At 47.7% G+C, this 11,318-nt stretch overlaps 1 protein-coding gene, 1 long non-coding RNA gene and 1 other non-coding gene across 5 annotated transcripts in view; 2 read left to right on the forward strand and 1 right to left on the reverse strand.

Moving 5' to 3' along the window:
• The window catches only part of SBNO1 (strawberry notch homolog 1), a 57,201-nt gene extending 55,469 nt beyond the window's left edge, over window positions 1–1,732 (reverse strand). For 2 of the 3 annotated variants that reach the window (XM_081802370.1, XM_081802371.1), the window contains exon 1: window positions 1,481–1,732. The gene's annotated coding sequence lies outside the window, so the exon portion shown is untranslated. The remainder of the gene's footprint in view (window positions 1–1,480) is intronic. The other variant, XM_081802369.1, reaches the window with a different exon arrangement.
• Window positions 1,721–6,179, forward strand: LOC145716872 (uncharacterized). Its single transcript, XR_014139827.1, has 3 exons — window positions 1,721–1,925; window positions 5,041–5,275; window positions 5,841–6,179. It is a non-coding gene; the product is annotated as an uncharacterized LOC145716872 (long non-coding RNA).
• A 2,146-nt stretch (window positions 6,180–8,325) lies between these two features.
• TRNAQ-UUG (transfer RNA glutamine (anticodon UUG)) lies at window positions 8,326–8,398 on the forward strand. Its single transcript has one exon. It is a non-coding gene; the product is annotated as a tRNA-Gln (tRNA).
• Window positions 8,399–11,318: the final 2,920 nt, after the last annotated feature.

Genomic DNA, 11,318 nt, shown 5'->3' on the forward strand with positions numbered 1-11,318 from the left:
TGTCCCACGCAAGGCCACAATAGCAAATTCTGCATTTTATCCTAGAAGTTCTATACAAACTATCTTTTGGGCAATGATAATGGTTTTCCCACCAGCTTAAAGAAAAATCACTTCTGACTGCAGTAAATATACCGGAAAACATGGAATCTTTTCGCACTGTTAGCTGGTTTTTATCTACAAGCGTTAAGTTTATTTCCTCTACGGCAACTCGGGGTTTGACAGCTTTCTGGACCCCCCCCCCCGGCCGACTCGGCAGAAGCCCTACTCCGCCTCTAAACGTGGTTGTCTGGAGAAAATAAAACATTTACTCAACATAAACTGCTAATAATCAACTTTCAAAGGTCAAAGGGGACCCAGTTTTTAACCTTCCCCTCAGCAACACGTGTTTAGTACAAACTTCCGGGTGCGGTTACAACTGGCTGCGCAATTCAATGGATAAAAACGTTGCTTTATTTGACTCTCATTTTCTTGCCGGTTCTTTCCCCACGTTTCTCAACCAGCAACTCCCCAAAACAAAAGCTTCCTACAGTAAACGGAACCAGAACATAAAAAGGGCTTCGCTGTGCGAGGATCAAGTTAGTGGTCCGCAAACATTAACCAAACAGCAGCACAAAGCCGAGGTGGAAAGGGGAGGAGCTGGATGCCAGGGTCAGGAAAGAAACAATCACAAGGGTTCAGGAACATCCAAATCTCCTCAGCGGTTAAACGGATCCCAAACCACTTCTGGGAAACCACCCGCATACACTGGTTTGGGGAACTTAAATGCTCGTTACACCAAACACCCTTAAAGTAAGCAAATCCCCAACCGCCTTTCCCTACACAGATGCTTCGGGTCTAGAAGGCGAGCGAGCTCCAGACAAAATTAACCTAATCACCCGGTGAGGCTTGAAGGTGGCCCCCACGTGTCCCATGTACCGCCTCGACGCCCTGAGAGCAAGGTAACCAGAAAATTGCTGGTGTGGGGTTCAGACTTACGGCGCCCCTATCTCGTCCCGCACTCGCCCCAAACCGGGAGCAACCCTCGGGCATAAGGACTTTTGAAGGATTGCGGAGCTCACTTTCCTGCGGGTCCGGGACCTCGCAGTTCCTGAGCGGAGCAGGGAAAGCAAGGAGGGCGACCCCAGTGGAGCCGGAGCCGGCGTCCGCAGATCCTGCCTCCCCGCCCAAACTGGGTGACTCTGGCCCGGGACAGCGGGGGCCCCCGGGGCCTGAGAGCCCCCACGCGCAGCGACCGCAGGGCCCGGCGCTGACGGGCGGAGGAAGCGAGAGCGGCGGGGCCGCCGCCGGGACCTTGCCCCCAAGAGTCCTGGGGCGCGCAACTGAGGGGGCGTCGAGGGGCGAGGGAGGCCCCAAGCCGGGGTGAGGTGGCTGCCCCCCCCCCCAGCCCGGCCCCACACGGCCCCCTGAGGAGAGTGGGAGTGGGAGGCTGGCTGTCCGGGAGGGGGAGTGTGGAAGCAGAAGAGGGCTGAGAAGGACTTACTTTCCCCGCGGGAACCGACGCCGGAACAGCTTCTCTGGGGAGGCGAGAGCTTGAAGAACTAGAGGCGACTGGAGCGGAGGCGGCGGTGGCGGCGGCAGCGGCGGCGTCCGGCTCTGCCTACCTCCCCGCCGCCATCTTGACGCCCCTCCCCCCAAACCCCCGCCCCGCCAGAGGGGAGGGGGTGGGGCGACGGATGAGGCGCCGCGCGCACGCAGCGCGCACCGCGCGCCCCACGTGACTTCCTCCCCCCCCCCACTCCGCTCCCTAGTGCCCCCCTCCGCCCCGCCTCCCTCCTAGGTGAAGGAAGATGATTTCCCCCCCCCATCTTGACCGCCCCCTGCCTTCGCTGCCAAGCACGGACTCCGCCGGCTCCAGCCGACCCGGTACCAGTGGTTGGATCCAAGAGAATTCCGGAACCCAAACGGCCCATTACCGCGGCTCCGGGGTGGGCGAGGGGTGAGGGGGCCGGGTTTCCGAGAAGGGGGAGGGGGGAAGGCGAAGGCCTCCTAGAAGAGTCACGTGTCTACTGCTTCCGCTGGCGCTCGAAAGACCTCGCGAGAATTCCGTCCCGTTTTCCCCCCCCTTTCTGCCTCGCGGGCTGCCGGGAGGAAGGTCTGCGCGCTCGGTTGCCACGAGGAGGTCAGCCGGTGGGCTGGGCGCATGCGTCCTACACCTGCTTTCAAAGTCCGGCTAGGAGGGGCCCGAAGCTATTTTGATAACCCTTTCGGTGTGTGGCTTCAGCCGAGGAAGTTACCTAGTGGCGTCTCTGTTACTTTGGGAAGCTCTTCATTACACAAAAAAATATTCGCGTATTCCCATTGCTTGTTAGGCTCGCTCAAAGCACTTTATTCAGTATGAAACCGCAGTATAACTCGGAGCCCCTCTTCTGGTCCACTGCCATTATCATACCCTAAGGGGTGTGAGCAGAGTCAGCCCCAATTTTTTTCTGAAAAAACTATTGCTCTTAATTAATGACTGCTGCAGAGATCTGTCGCTACCATCTCTCGATTCCCTAATTTCTCCTCCTCCACTTCCTCCTCCTTTTTCTTCTTCTTCTTATTATCAAATGACCTAACAGAATAAACAGATTAACTTCTTGGTAACCCTTTTGTAAAGTCATTCTGAATGCTGTTTGACTCCGTTGCTTAGGTAATAGGCACGCCTGGGTGATTCTTGCCCCCTACTGGTGGCGCATCTCACTGGCCTTGAGCTGAAAGAAACGCTTGGAGTTTAAGGTGTAAACTCTTCAAGAGAAAGTAGAAGGAAAGGGGGGAGGAAAATAAAAAGTAGTCATGTTAAGATGATTATGAATCTTCCAATTCGGCGTCTGTATACATAAGTATGTATTATATATGTACATACATATAAATGAACATTTTAAATTGCAGACTAATCACTTTACTTCCATTATCTCATTTCATCCTTACACATCAAAAAAAACCTGGTAAAAGTAAAAATGATAAAACTAGTTCCATAAGAACAATGCCCTCATCTTTCTTGTTCATTGCCAGCCACTAGAGTAGTTTATGGTCTAGTGTCAGCAAGCAAGCTATTACAAATCTGTCCATTATGGAAGAAGAAAGAACTAAGGAAAGGATGCAGGGAAAAAAAATCTAAAACATTGTAGTTAATGCATCAGTGTCTTCCAAGCTTGGTACAGTTCAATTTCCAAGGGACCCTCAAACTCTCTCTGCATGCTAGGACTACATAAGTACTAGATTCTAACAGTGTAGGTCTGAGCCTTAGAGGTACTTTCTGAGCATCCAAACTAGATCCTTGCTGCCATCTCTGCATAATCTCCTTATCTGGGACCCAAGTAAAAGGTGGTGTTTCAGGAGATACTCGCAATGTAACTATGCTTATGCACACAAATGTCATGCACAAGGTTATTCCCTGCAGCATTATTTGTAGAACCAAAAGATGGGAAACCACCTAAATGTCTTTGAAGAAAGTTAACTACACTGTGGTACTTTCCTACAGTGAAACAGTTGTTCAAGAGAATGAAGCACTTCTGTCTCTGAGAATGTGTAGTAACATATTTTGCTTGTGTGTACACATACAGCTTCTCAGAATGACAACATGAGTAGCAGTTGTTATCAGTGGATGGGAATCAAGCTACTGAGGATCAGAAGCAGGAGGAAGACTTATTGGGTACATCCAGAACAGAGATGCTATTGGAAGATGATTGGGGAAAAAAAAAAAATTCCCTGTTAAGGCGTGGTATTGGCTGTTACAGCTGCACTTTGCCCTCCAACAAGTATTTATAGAGCCCTTGCTGTGCACCAGGTACTACGTTAGAGATGAGGGGCACAAATTTAAGAAAACCAAATGAAGGGAGAGACAGGGATGGTCCCTGCCCATAATGTCCTTACAGTCTAGTGGGCATCAATCCAAAAATTACGCAGAATGTAAACTTGTAGGGGTGCCTGGGTGGCTCAGTCGGTTAAGCGTCTGCCTTCGGCTCAGGTCATGATCCCAGGGTCCTGGGATCGAGCCCCACATTGGGCTCCCTGCTCCCTGCTTGGTGGGGAGCCTGCTTCTCCCTCTCCCTCTGCCCTTCCCCCTGCTTGTGTTCTCTCTCTCTCTGTCAAATAAGTAAAATCTTTATTTTTTTTTTAAGATCTTATTTATTTATTTATTTGACAGAGAGAGACAAGTGAGAGAAGGAACATAAGCAGGGGCAGTAGGAGAGGGAGAAAGCAGGCTTCCTGAGGAGCAGGGAGGCCGATGTGGGGCTCGATCCCAGGACCCTGGGATCATGACCTGAGCCGAAGGCAGACGCTTAATGACTGAGCCACCCAGGCGCCCCAATAAGTAAAATCTTTAAAAAAAAATGTAAACTTGGGGTGCCTGGGTGGCTCAGTTGGTTAGGCGTCTGCCTTCAGCTCAGGTCATTATCCTGGAGTCCCAGGATTGAGCCCCGTATCAGGGTCCCTGCTCAGCGGTGAGTCTGTTTCTCCCTCTGCCCCTCACCCCACTCGTGCTTGCTCTCTCTCTCTCTCTCACTCAAATAAATAAATAAACATAAGGGGTGGCTGGGTGACTCAGTCATTAAGCGTCTGCCTTCGGCTCAGGTCATGATCCCAGGATCCTGGGATTGAGCCTCGCATCGGGCTCGCTGCTCCCTGGGAAGCCTGCTTCTCCCTCTGCCGCTCCCCCTGCTTGTGTTCCCTCTCTTGCTGTGTCTCTTTCTGTCAAATAAATAAAATCTTTTTAAAAAAATAAACATAAAAATAAATAAATGTAAACTTGTAACTGTGACATTGTTGCAAAGAAGCTAACAGCCTCTTACAGTGGAAGTTGACGTCATCAGGGAAGTCAAGGTTTCCTTGAGGAAGTGATAACTGAGCAGAGATTTGAAAAGTAGGTATTATGTAGGCAAAGAGAAGAGGGAACTGCATTTCAAGAAGAGGAAACAGCATATGCAAATGTTCTGAAACAGGTGGGAGCCAAGCAAGGAGGGACAGTAACAGGGCAAGGGCATCAGTTCTTAAGACATTGTCTCTCGGCTCCAAACCCAAGCTTCCACAGTCTGCAATACTACATTTCTGCTTTTCCAGCTGTTTCAGTATTTGCTTCTGCGATAGGGAGGGCTGGAGAGAGACGACAAGGCTGGAGGAAGAAAAAGTTTCTTGTGAACGTCATCCCAGCAACACGTCTTCACCCTGGCAGCTGCATTTCCTCCCCATAGCAGCCGCTCTACTCACTTTTCCCCAAGCCTGCAGCACTAGCCTCATCAAACCCTCCTCTCAGACAGGAGGACCAGCAGGAACCTCCACAGAGTCCTCCTGTAAGGTCAGAGACACTAGCACCTTGGAGTTAAGTTTCAACAACATGGGGCCCCTCTTTTAGATTTCTTAGTGACTCCAACCCCTTCCTTTTGTCCCCTTAGCCTGAGTGGCGAGAGCTGCTTCCTGCAGTTGCTACCTCTGTGAGACCTTAAAGTTCTCTTTTCACCCTTTCAAGTTACCTAGTTAAGCAGTTTAGACCTAGTTAACAATTTTTTAAAAGATTTTATTTATTTATTTTGAGAGAAAGAGCGGGAAGGGGGCGGGCAAAGGGAGAGACAGAATCTCAAGCAGACTCCCTACGGAGCACAGAGCCCAACATGGGGCTCCATCTCATGACCCTGAGATCATGACCTGAGCCAAAATCAAGAGTCGGATGCTTAACACACTGAGCCACCCAGGCGCCCCCTTACATTAATTTATCTCTATTCAAAACCTGGTGTGGTTTCTGCTTCCTGTGTGAACTTTGATTGACATAGCAAGTAACAAGGAATTATCAGTAGGATTATAAAAATAGATGAAGGCCATTCTCAAAGAGCCTTTTGTAACTGAGTTTGGACTTTATTCTGTAGGCCACAGGGAACTCAGAAGCCTGCTATGCAGAGAACTGCTATGGTTGGATGTGCATTCTAGAAGGATCACTCTGGAAGCAGTGTAACAGATGGATCTAAGAACTGGACTGCAGGTATGAGGAACAGACAGGTTGAGAGAAGATAAGAACAGAAACTGAAATGGAGCAAAATTGTTGAGCAGGGGGCACCTGCGTGGCTCAGCCGTTAAGCATCTGCCTTCGGCTCAGGTCATGATCCCAGGGTCCTGGGATCGAGCCCCACATCGGGCTCCCTGCTCGGCGGAAGGCCTTCTTCTCCTTCTCCCACTCCCCCTGCTTGTGTTCCCTCTCTCGCTGTGTCTCTCTGTGTCACATAAATAAAATCTTTAAAAAAAATTGTTGAGCAAAAGAAGAGGGCGAGATTCGAGAAATATTTAGGAGGTAAAGCCAGCAACACGTAGTGGCTGGTTGGATGGGGGTTGTGGGGAGGAAGGAGTCTAGAATGAAGCCTCAGTTTCTCCCTTTGGTACCTAGGTAGATAATACTGCCATAGCTGAAACTATGACTTCAGGAAGACAAACAGATGTGAAGAGGAAGACAATGAGTTTAGCTTTAGATACTGTGGAAAGTTTTGCTTATCTATTGCTATGTAATAAACAACCCCCAAACGTAATGACTTAACATAACAACCATTTTGTTATTTCTCATGATTCCGCAAGCTGGGCTGGGCTCAGCTGGACAGTTCTGCTGGTCTTGCTAATATTCACTTGTGTGACTATAACTAGGTGGGCTCGTCTAGGATGCTGGGACTGCTGTATTTCCCTCTCCATGTGGTCTGTCCAGTTGCCTCATGGTTCTTACCTGGTGGCTCTGGGCTCCCAAGAACCCAAAAGCCGAAGCTTCTAGCCTCTCTTGAATTTTAGCCTTGCAACTGACACAGTGATGTTTCCACCATATTCTGTCAATTAACAAGGCCACACAAGACTCAAGGAAAGACAACACAAGAGTATGAAGGGGGTGGGGGGGCCTGGCTGGCTCAGGTCAGTAGAGCATGCAGCTCTTGATCTTGGGGTTGTGAGTTCAAGCCCCGTGTTAGGTGTAGAGATTACTTAAAAATAAAATCTTTAAGTTAAAAAAAAAAAAGTAGGGGCGCCTGGGTGGCTCAGTTGGTTAAGTGTCTGACTCTTGATCTCAGCTCAGGTCTTGATCTCAGGGTCATAAGAGCTCAAGCCCCACGTTCGGCTCCATACTGAGCATGGAGCCTACTTAAAAAAAAAAAAGAGTATGAATGGTGGGAGGAATTGTTCATTAGAGGCCATGAAAGTAAGTCTATCTTGAGGAATTTTAAGGGGCCAATGGGACATCCAATTGGAGATGTCTAGCAAGCAGTTGGGAGTCTACAGCTTGAGGATCTAGACAGGGATTAAAACGTGAGAGAGGGGGCGCCTGGGTGGCTCAGTCGTTAAGTGTCTGCCTTCGGCTCAGATCACTATCCCAGCGTCCCAGGATTGAGCCCCACATTGGGCTCCCTGCTCCACGGGAAGCCTGCTTCTCCCTCTCCCACTCCCCCCGCTTGTGTTCTCTCTTTCGCTGTCTCTCTCTCTGTCAAATAAATAAATAAAATCTTAAAAAAAAAAAACCAAACATAAGAAAAGATAAAACTAGAGAGAATACAGAGAGAAAGGCAGGGGGCCAAGGGCAGAACCCTAAGGTTGTATAGCTAAGAGGTGAGCACTCAGTGAGCCTGACGAAGGTCAGTCAGCGAAGTCAAAGCAGAACCAGGGAGAAATTACATCATGGATGCCAAGGAAACAGAGTTTCAAGGACTGAGTGGCCAGCAATATCGAATGTAGCAGACAGCACCAGAATATGACTAAAGCATCTATTGGATTTCTCACAATGGCAGACATCATAGTGGATAGAAGTTTTTTGTGTTTTTTTTTTCTTTTTGAAGACTTTATATTTTTTTTAGCAGTTTTATATTCATAGCAAATTTAAGGGGAAGGTACAGAGACTTCCCATAGACCCCCAACTCCCACACATGCACAGCCTCCCCAATTATCCATATCCCTTACTGGAATGGTACATTTGTTATAGTTGTGCTAGACCTACCTTGATGTATCATTATCACCCGAAGTCCATAGTTTACCTTAAAGTTCACTCTTGGTGGTGTACATTGTATGGGTTTGGACAAATGCATAATGACATATATCTATCACTATCCTAAAAATCTTCCGTACTCTGGAACGTGTTGTTTTTGACTACCCCAAATCCATCTCTCCTTCTTCAGATAGTGGCACCTTAATTTTATCTCTGTCTCTCAAAGTCCATGTGGTTTGGAAAGTGCTAATCATCTCCAATACACATTCCCCCCAAGTGGGGCATTTAATTCAAGTCTGGCCAATTGGAATGCTCGATGCACATCCAGGCCCAATTGATAGATTTAGTGCCAAGCCAATGAGTTTCAGTTTCAGAACTTTACATTGAAAATAATAGGAAAAAGAGGTGCCTGGCTGGCTCAGTCGGTAGAGCATGCGACTTTGGATCTTGGGGTCATGGGTTCAAGCCCCACGTTGGGCATAGAGCTTACTTTAGAAAAAAATAAAAAATAAACAGAACATTATAAAACATAATACATCAGCTGAAAGTAGTAGGAAAAAGTGCATCACCACCAGTGTTGCTAAGAGCACTGGGAAATGGGGGCAGAGGCCATGTGGAATGAGAGACCACTCTGTGAGGCCAACCTAGAGAGTGGTAGGGCAAAGAAGTGGAAGGGAGGGAGAGGGAGAGACTAAATCCAGATGACATTCTTGGGCTCACTGGATCCCATCAGGCCTGAAGTTACCCCTACCCTTGAACTTTTCTGTTACAAGCAATAGTAGACTTGTTCATTTCCTTGAGCCAGGTTGAGCTGGGTTTCTTTATTTTTTTTTTTTAAGATTTTTATTTATTTATTTGAGAGAATGAGCAGGGAGGAGGGGCAGAGGGAGAGAGAGAGAGAGAAGCAGACTCCCTGCTGAGCAGGGAGCCTGACATGAGGCTTGATCCCAGGATCCCACGAGCCTGACCCGAGCCGAAGGCAGACACTCAACTGACTGAGCCACCCAGGCGCCCTGAGCTGGGTTTCTTTAATTTTCAATCCGAAACAATCTTGACCAATACAGATACTAATTAAAAATGGAAAAGTTGAAAGGTTGAAACATATATTTAAACTAGTTTTTAAAAAGTCTTCACTGGCCTCATTATCAAACTTTTTGGAGTATAGACTGATATGGACTCAAACTGTCCCAAGAAGAGTATGGACATTTTTAATCCACATAGAGTTACCTCTCTAGGAAAGGGAAAAACAGAATGGAAGAATGGTAGAGAGATGAAGGCAAAGACTTCAGGCACAGGTCCTTAGGCCCAAGTAACAAGGGTTGAGTTTCTTGCCTTTAAACACGTCAGGTATCCAAGAATCATTACCTGTTCCTTTTCTTTTCTTTTAAGATTTTATTTATTTATTTGACAGAGAAAGACACAGCGAGAGAGGGAACACAAGCAGGGGGAGTGGGAGAGGGAGAAACAGGCCTCCCGCGGACCAGGGAGCCTGACATGGGGCTCCATCCCAGGACCCTGGGACCATGACCCGAGCCGAAGGCAGACGCCTAACGACTGAGTCACCCGGGCGCCCCTGTTACCTCTTTCTTAATATGGATTTTCAGAACGTTCTGATGACTCTTCACACACAAAAAGCGTTTATCATCATTATTTGTTTGGATCATTGCTATAACCTGGCTCTACCTTCTCTAAGGTATCATAGTAGCGTATGCACAGAATAGTGCTGGAGCAGGGGAGTGAGATTTAGGAGGAGAAGAGTTTCTGTTTAAATTTTTCACTCTGTGTGTGTATTAACTTAAAATAATACTTTTTTATTTTTTTAAGATTTTATTTATTTAGGGGCGCCTGGGTGGCTCAGTTGGTTGGGCGACTGCCTTCGGCTCAGGTCGTGATCCTGGAGTCCCGGGATCGAGTCCTGCATTGGGATCCCTGCTCGGTGGGGAGTCTGCTTCTCCCTCTGACCCTTCCCCCTCTCATGCTCTCTCTCTCTCTCATTCTCTCTCAAATAAATAAAATCTTTATTAAAAAATATTTTATTTACTTATTTGAGAGAGAACAAGAGCGTGTAGGAGTGGGGAGGAGGGGCAGAGGGAGAGAATGAAGCAGATTCCCCACTGAGCAGGGAGCCCCATGCAGGACTCAATCCAGGACCCCAGGATCATGACCTGAGTCAAAGGCAGATGCTTAACCGACTGAGCCACCCAGCACCCCTTTTTCTATGTTTTTATAAGGGATGCCCTGCTATTCATTTTTGTAAATTTCCCTTAAAAGCGTCACATTTAAGATATCTAAATTATTAAATACAGGCACACTAATGTCATGGGCTGAATTGTGTCCCCCACGAATTCATATGTCAGAGTTCTAACCCCCAGTACCTCAGAATGTGACCTTGGAGACAGAGTCTTTACAGATCAAGTTAAAATGAAATCATTAGCGTGACCCCTAATCCAACATGACTGTGTCCTTATAGAAGGGGAATTTGGAGACATGTGGGGACGGGGGGAATGCCATGCGGAGATGAAGACAGAGGTCAAGGTGATGCTTCTACAAACCAAGGAACGCCTGAGTTTGTCAGCATACCACCAGAAACTCGGGGAGAGTCATGGAGCAGACTCTTCCCGACAGCCCTCCAAGGGAGCCAGCCCTGCCAATACTAGAACGTGAGGCCATTATGTTTTTGTTGTTTAAGCCACTCAGTTTGTGGTGCGGGATTACAGCAGCCCTGGCAACCTAACCCAACTGTTCCGTACATCTCTCAGAGAGAAAATGACGTCTAGCCACCCCTTCAAATTCACAAATTAAAGTCTATCCAAAAAACAAAATAAAAGCCCACACAGAAAAAAATTTAAAAAGCACATTGTAAATTTAGAGTTTGATCTGAGCTCTTAAACCACCTTTAAGCTGACTTTTCAAACAAACACCCTTACTGGCCAATACATACATTCTCCATTTGCTTTTTTAAGAAAATGATAACCTTGAAGGTATTCCCAATCAACTGAAGAACTAGTTTATAATAGCTTTTCTTAAAAAGAGATACGGGAGGGACGCCTGGGTGGCTTATTCGGTTAAGCAGTTAAGCACCTGACTCTTGATCTCAGCTCAGGTCTACATCTCAGGGTCGTGAGTTCAAGCCCCCCGTTGGGCTCCAACGCTGGCTGAGGAGCCTACTTAAAAGAAATGGGGGGGCGCACCTGGGTGGCTCAGTCAGTTAAGCGTCTCCCTTTGGCTCAGGTCATGATCCCAGGGTCCAAGGGGTCTGCTTCTCCCTTGCCCTCTGCCCCTCCTCTCTTCTTGTGCACTCTCTCTCTCTCAAATAAATAAAATCTTTTTTTAAAAAGGATGTGGGATGGATAGAAGACACACCCATTTAACAGATGAGTAAAAAAACTCAAGCAAAGAA

The sequence above is a fragment of the Leptonychotes weddellii genome, chromosome 13, assembly GCF_054177405.1.
Source record: "Leptonychotes weddellii isolate Sample4059 chromosome 13, ASM5417740v2, whole genome shotgun sequence".
Lineage (NCBI taxonomy): Eukaryota > Metazoa > Chordata > Mammalia > Carnivora > Phocidae > Leptonychotes > Leptonychotes weddellii.